Here is a 7,266-nt window from a genome sequence, read left to right on the forward strand (position 1 = left end):
TGAGTACAAGTTTCATCGTTGGTTACTTAAGAGTGTGAATGAACAGAGGGAGCTTGGTGTTCAAATCCATACATCCCTTAAGGTCGCTGCACGGGTTGATAGGATGGTTAAGAACTGCCATTGGATGCTATGCTTCATTAATAGGGGGATTGTGTTCAAGAGTAGAGAGGCCAAGTTGCAAATCTACAAATCTCTGGTGAGACCGCACTTAGAGTATTGTGTTCAATTCTGGTCACCTCATTATAGGAAGGATGTGGAAGCTATGGAGAGGGTGCAGAGGAGATTTACCAGGATGTTGCCTGGTTTGGAGAACAAGTCATGTGAAGCAAGGTTAGCAGAGCTGGGACTTTTCTCTTTGGAGCGTAGAAGGATGAGAGGGCACTTGATAGAGGTCTAAAAAATTATGAGAGGCATAGATGGGGTGGATTGCTAGAACCTGTTTCCCAGGGCACCAATAGCAAACACTAGAGGGCATATGTACAAAGCTAAGGGAGGGAAGCTTGGGGGAGACATCAGGGGTAAGTTTTTTTACGAAGTGTTGTGGGTGCCTGGAACAACTTGCCAGGGATGGTGGTGGAGGCTAAAACATTAAGGGTATTTAAGAACCTCTTGGACAGGCACATGGATGAAAGAAAAATAGATGGTCACGGTGTATTGTGGGTTTAGTACTCTTTTTAAAGGAATACATGGGTCAGCACAACATCCAGGGCGGAAGAGCCTGTACTGTGCTGTAGTATTCTAGTGTCTAGAGTCTAGTGTCTAGGGTCATGTCGGAAGCAACTATGTTATAGATGCTACTAGTTATACATGAATGTGCAGGAAATGCAAGGAAATTATCAATAATATAAGAAAGGATACCAAAGTATATATTTTCTCTTTCCCGGATATATAAAGAGTGAAAAAACGGAGAGGGTCGATATCGGACCACTAGAAACTGCTGTTGTAGTTGCAGTAACGGGTGAAAAGGAAATGCCAGACAAGCTCTGTGCAAGTGACCGGCAGAATTCCAAAAGGTAAAGAACATCAGCGAACAGAATTGCATGTAGTGCTATTACAAAGGAAAAGGGGCTTGGAAGATGAAAGGTCTGAAGATAGAAAAGTCACCTGGACTGGGTCATACAGTGTATCAGGAGTCTGCCTAAGGTGTGTTGGGATTCCCAGAGTGTGAGGATCTGGAGTGGAGGCTTCAGCAGAACCAACAGCTGGATTAATAGAAAAATATATTGTAGAATATTCAGGCTGCAAAGAGAGATTCATTGAATTGTTACTTGAATCCAGAGATCAGCGAATGATTAATGGTGAATTTTGATTCCCAGGTTTTGCCAAGTCACAGACTAACACTTGAGATGTGGTTTGAACTGTGCATTTGATCACTCACCTATCAGCTGAGTGGGTAATTCAGTTAAACCTTGGCCGATGTTCATGTATTCTTGTGGATCAGGACCTGTTTAAATATGAAAAAAAATCCATGGAAACAGAGCTAAAATAATTAAAATAACTAAAATGTTTATCTCAATGTGCCTTTGTGTTCAGAGCGTGGTTTTAACATACCGAGTTCCTGTATTTCCCTCAGTATTCTGTCCAACTTCGGTAACTCAGTCCTCCACATCAGGAAGTATTCCCACATCGCCCTCCGGGCCCGGGAGCCTTTGCCATTCACCAGACTGAGGAAGAGTCTGGAACTCTCTGCCCGGTTTCCCTTCTCTGTCAGCTCAGTGACTTTCTACAAAAGGAAACAATGAATTTATTGTGGAGCAGACAGACAGACATGGAGAATGTGCAGGAAAGTATCTGTTCATGGCACCAGTAGCTTCAGAACAGATGCAGTCACTGGGCTGCTGCCTCATCCTTTCTGGGTTCAGTCATTAACAGAGAAACAGTAACTGAAGGAAATTCTAAATCAATAGTGTGTAAGAATAAGGATTTACTGACACCCTGCAGTAGATGCAATGTGATTAATTTCCTTGATCTGTCAATGTGCAGCATTACATCAACAAGATGTGACAACAAGAACGGAAGAGAGGGGAGAGAGAGAGCAAAAGCAAATGGATGGCGGGCATCACTGAATCGTGGCTGACAAAAGTTTATAGTTGATTGCTTAAATCCAAGGATAAATATTGAATCGAAAGGATACGCAGGTAGGTGAAAGTGTTGGGTCGAAGCTGCTGTCATTAAAAATGAAAAGTCCTGAGAAAGAGCTGATATCGGATTAGACGATATGGATGGTAAGAAACTGCGTAGGTAAAATGACCCTGATGGAAATTATATACAAGTGAGTTAACAGTAGCCAGGATGTGGGCTACAAATTACAACGGGGGAGAGAAGTGGCATGGAAAAAAGTCAATGCTAAAATTGTCACAGGGAATTTCAATATCCAGGTAGCTTTGGAAAATCAGGTCGGTGCTGAATCCCAAGTGAGGGAATTTATAGAATGCCTATGAGATGGCTTTTGAGAGAAGCCTATGGTTGAGCCCACTACAGGAAAGGCAGATCTGGATTCTGTGTTGTGTATTGAACCAGATTTGATTAGGGAGCTTCAGCTAAATAAACCCTTAAGAAGCAGTGATCATAAAATAGCAGAACTCAGCCAGCAGGTTGAAAGGGAGAAGGTGAAGTTAGAGGTATCAGTGCTATAGTAGAATAAAGGAAATACCTCAGCATGAGAGAGGAGCTGGGCAATAATAAATTCGAAAATGACACTAACAGGGACACTGGCAGAGCAGGAATGGCTGAAGTTTCTTGGAGGACAAATGATCACAAAGATGAAGAATTATTCTAAAGGGAGGATGATCAACCGTGGCTGACGAGGTCGTCAAAGCAGCACAAAAGCAAAGGAGAGGGTATAGACTATTACAAAATATAGCAGAAAGCTGGAGGACTGGGATGTTTTTACAAATCAACAGAAAGCAATTCAAAAACCATAAACAGAGAAAATATGAAATAGGAAGGCAGGCTAGAGAATGATGTAAAATAGCTTTCAAAAACGTACGTCTGATATATGAAGATTGAAAGAGACGAGAGTGGATATTGGACCACCGGAAAATGACAGTGGAGAGGTACTGTCAGGGGACAAGGAAATGCCGGAAGATATTGGTCGGCATTTTTCGTCAGTCCTCACTGTAAAAACAGTAGAACGTGCCAGATATTTGAGAATGTCAGGTGGCAGAAGTGAGTGTATTTGCAATTATTGCGGAGAAGGCGCTCAGAAAGCTGAAAGTTCTGAAGATAGATGAGTCCAGAGCAACTCACCCGATTGCTTCTGAAAGAGGAGGCTGAAGAGATTGTGGAGACATTAGTAATGATCACTCAAGAATCACTAGATTTTGGAATGGTTCCGGAGGACTGATCATTTTAAACTATAGGCCAGTTAGTCGGATCAGCGTTTGGGAAGATGTCAGCAGTCGATAATTGAGGATAAGGTTTCGGGGTATTTGGACGCACACGATAAGAAAAATGCCAACATCCATGGAAGGGAATCCTGCCTGACAGAACTGTTGGAATTTTTTGAGAGAACAGCATGCTGGGTCGACAACGGAGAGTTAGTGCAAGTTGTTTACTTGGACTTCCCGAGGACCTTTGACCAGGTGTCCCACATGACGCCGTTTAACAAGGGCCGACAGTAGGACAAGAAAGACACTGGCATAGATAGAGGATCCAAGATTTTCTCCAGACAGATTTGTCTGACTGCCAGGAAGCACAGAATAGGAACAAATAGGGCTTTCTCTGGTCGAATGTTGGTGACCAGTGGTGTTCTGCAGTGGTTGGTTTTGGGACAGTTTCTTTTTCCGTTATGTCAATGATATGTAGGCTTTATGGCCGTTGTTGTGGGCATTACGAAGATATGGGGAGGGAGGGGAAGGGTTGAGGAAGCAGGGATTTCGCGGGAGGACAGGGACCTATGAAAAAATGGACACATCAGTGGCAATTGGAATGTATTATAGTGAGGTACATGGCCATATACTTTAGCAGAAATAATGAAGACGGAACAGCCTCAGATTAGAGGGACGTCCATTTGGAACAGAAATGAGGATATTATTTAGCCGAGGAGTAGTGAATCTGCAGAATCCATTGGAACTGACAGCTGCGGAGACCAGGTCATTGAGTATATTTAAATTAGAGATTGGTATCTTCTTGACTAGTCTGGTCAGCAAAGTTCACTGGGAGAAGGCAGGAGAGTGGGGTTGAGAGGGATAGTACATCACCCATGATGTAATGGCGGAGCAGAATCGATGGGCCTAATGGCCAATTGTGCTCTGGTGCCTTATGGTCTCATGATGTGTAAAGACAAAAGAAGATTAAGAAATGTCAGTGCGGCTATCTTGTAATGGAGATGGTTACTGCCTGGCACTCATACCGTAAAATGGTAATGACTTCCTGAATGCAGGCATGGGTTTCCAGATTAACTGAGGAATTATGAACAAAACGTTGAATAGTCTTCAAGCAACATACACCTTTGATGGAATTAAGGTAACTGAATATGGATGGGCTTAGGACATTGTTCTGAGAAATAAGAGAGGCAGGGTTTAAGGGGAAGCACAACATTGTGGGCCAAAGGGCCTGTACTGTGCTCTACTGAAATAAATCATCATAATTCCCTGATGGTCCACTGCACTGTAAAATAATCCTTCAGTTTCACTGCTACCAGGTCTGATGAGTTACCGTTGTGAAAGAGATTTAACCAGTAAAGCAGACGTCTCCAGATGATGAATTTATAGATCAGCATCATATTTACAGATTATCGCTGATAAACAGATTGACACTGATAAATACAGCAGGTGATACAGGGAAAGGTGATACTAAACCTGCAGTTCCCAGTGCTCCCCACCTTAAAAACTGAAACCAGATCTGCGGGAGACAAGTCAGAGATCAAAGTCTCCATTCCCAAGTCGATCTCCTAAAATGTGCAGGAGATTAATGTTGATCACTATTCCCTCTGATACCAGCAGATCAGTGACAATACACGAACTGCACTCACCTCATTTTCTTCTCTGCTGAAATGTCCCTCCTTTGTCAACATCCAACCCAGTCTCTCAACCTTTTCTTCAATTGCTTGTTTGAGTCTGTCCCTGTAGAACTTTGTCAGTTGGTACAGTCTATATTCCTCCCCCTCTGCCAGGAGGTCGGAGATTGTAAACTCTGGCTCTGTGAATATAAAAAGGTAAATGTAGGCGTGAACTCAGATATCCCTCGTCTCCACCGCTCTCACCCAACTCAACAAACAAAAAAACCGTGTCTCGAACCTGCCTCCAGATACAAAATTGGATTAATTCTCCATCTCCAACACCATCACACTGAGCACGGAGTCCCCCTACGGCTGTGTGCACAGACCACTGCTGTTCACTCTGCTGACCCACGACTGTGCTGCAACACACAGCAAGAACGACGAGTCAGCTTACAGAGAGGAGGTGCAGCAGCTAATGGACGTGCAGAGCCAGCAAACTGTCTCTGAATGTGAACAAAACAAAAGTGATGGTTGTTAACCATTCAGGAGGGCACGGAGTGACCAGTCCCCACTGAAGATCGACGGCTCCTCGGTAGAGATCGTTAAGAACAACAAATTTCTTGGTGTTCATCTAGCGGAGAATCTCACCTGGTCCCTCAACACCAGCTCCATAGCAATGAAAGCCCAGCAGCATCTCCACTTTCTGTGAAGGCTGAGGAAAGTCCATCTCCCACCCCCCATCCTCATCACATTCTACAGGCGTTGGATTGAGAGCATCCTGAGCAGCTGCGCCACTGCCTGGTTCGGAAATTCCACCATCTCAGATCGAAAGACCCTGCAGCGTATCGTGAGGTCAGCTGAGAAGACCATCGCGGTCTCTCTTCCCACCATCACAGACATTTACACCACACGCTGCATCGGTAAAGCAAACAGCATTATAAAGGATCCTTGCACCCCTCATACAATCTCTTCTCCCTCCTGTCATCTGGGAAAAGACTCCGAAGCATTCGGGATCTCACGGCCAGACTGTGTAACAGTTTCTTCCCCCAAGCTATCAGACTCCTCAATACCCAGTGCCTGGCCTGACGCCTTACTGCCCTATTTTCACGTATATTATTTATTGTACTGTCTGCACTGTTTTGTGCAATTTATGCAGTCCTAGATAGGTGTGTAGTTTAGTGTAGTTGTTGTGTGTTTTTTTTTTCTTTTCCTCTGTGTTGTTTTTTTTCCGTAGTTCAGTCTAGTTTGTGTAATGTGTCATGTAACACCATGGTCCTGAAAAACGACTCACTTTTACTATGACTGTATCAGCAGTTATGGTCGAAATGGCAATATAAAACTGACTTGACATGTAACACTTGCCTTAAAGCCTACCCAACAATGTTCTAGGCATTATGTAATAGAAGGACCACATTTAATATAAACCAGTCCATCCTCCATCCGACCCATTCACCTGTTTAAATTTGGATGGTCTTAAATGTTGGGACTGTTGGTAATATTCACTTCCCGGAGATACTCTCTCCATCCTGGCGAATACATTTCCCCGATACACATCCCGGAAACACTCTCCTCATCTGGACAGCTGAATTTCCTCCAATTCACATCCTGGAAATCCTCAGAGCAGGTAGTACATTTCCTGTGGTGGGGTAACGGCTGCCCAGTGCACCACATGTACCACACCCACACATTTTCCCTCTCCTCTGACCAACCCTCCAACAAGGTCACACCTTTACCCTCCACCCTGCCGCATTCTGTGAGCACATCACCCTCATATTTCACTCACCTGCTCCTTCTTGGGGACTTGACAGTTCGGTGTTCAATGAGCTTCCGAGCTGACAGACAGTCACCTCACTTGTGCCGGATCCAGGGTCCGGATCAGTGTCTCTGACGTCACTGTCTCTGGGCTGACAGACAGTCGCCTCACTTGTGCCGGTTCCAGGGTCCGGATCGGTGTCTCTGACGTCACTGTCTCTGGGCTGACAGACAGTCGCCTCACTTGTGCCGGTTCCAGGGTCCGGATCGGTGTCTCTGACGTCACTGTCTCTGGGCTGACAGACAGTCGCCTCACTTGTGCCGGTTCCAAGGTCCTGATCGGTGTCTCTGACGTCACTGTCTCTGGGCTGACAGGTAGTCGCCTCACTTGTGCCGGTTCCAGGGTCCGGATCGGTGTCTCTGACGTCACTGTCTCTAGTCTGACAGACAGTCACCTCACTTGTGCCGGTTCCAGGGTCCGGATCAGTGTCTCTGACGTCACTGTGTCTGGGCTGACAGGCAGTCGCCTCACTTGTGCCGGTTCCAGGGTCTTGCTCAGTGTGTCTGACGTC

Source organism: Hypanus sabinus, unplaced genomic scaffold (assembly GCF_030144855.1).
Source record: "Hypanus sabinus isolate sHypSab1 unplaced genomic scaffold, sHypSab1.hap1 scaffold_915, whole genome shotgun sequence".
Lineage (NCBI taxonomy): Eukaryota > Metazoa > Chordata > Chondrichthyes > Myliobatiformes > Dasyatidae > Hypanus > Hypanus sabinus.